We start from the raw sequence: 595 nt of genomic DNA, 5'->3' as shown, positions 1-595 counted from the left end.
TGGTTCGAGACGACTTCACCCGCCCTAGCCCGGAGCTGAAACTCTGCGAATGTTAACATCCAAGGATGGAGGCAACGGCCGTCTCGTTAAGCTGAGGCCGGAGGAAAGTCTGCGGATTCGGGGCATCCAAGGCAGATGGAGGTGCCGGCCGCCTCGGTAAACAGAGGCCGGACCGACCGACATGCGACCATGACCCGCCTTGGTAGGGCCCCCACCGGCCCCGGCTAGCGCCGGCGTTGGGTGGACGGTTCCTCCCCACTTGCGGGTCGCCCTCTAGCGCTACGGCCGCCGCGCGAGCGCGCGCTCCGACGCCGCCCCCGCAGGCCTAGCGCGAGCCGTACGGCAGCGAGACCGAGACGCCCCGATTCCACGCACGCACCTAGCGGCCATCAACGGAGGCCGAGCGCGCGATCCGACTCGCGGCACGCCACGTGGGCGTCCGCCGGCCGCGCCGGTCTACCGCGAAAGATGTTTCTCAAACCCTCGCCTAACCTAGGGACGGCTATCTCGGGAAGCCGCCCCCGCATCTGCACCTATCCGCTAAGCCCTCCCGACCACCGCGAAGCGGGAGGACGTCTATCGTGGCCGCCGGGGC

Source organism: Syngnathus floridae, unplaced genomic scaffold (assembly GCF_059516105.1).
Source record: "Syngnathus floridae isolate MCC-2025c unplaced genomic scaffold, RoL_Sflo_1.0 HiC_scaffold_30, whole genome shotgun sequence".
Classification (NCBI taxonomy): Eukaryota; Metazoa; Chordata; class Actinopteri; order Syngnathiformes; family Syngnathidae; genus Syngnathus; species Syngnathus floridae.
This window is presented reverse-complemented; position numbering follows the sequence as displayed.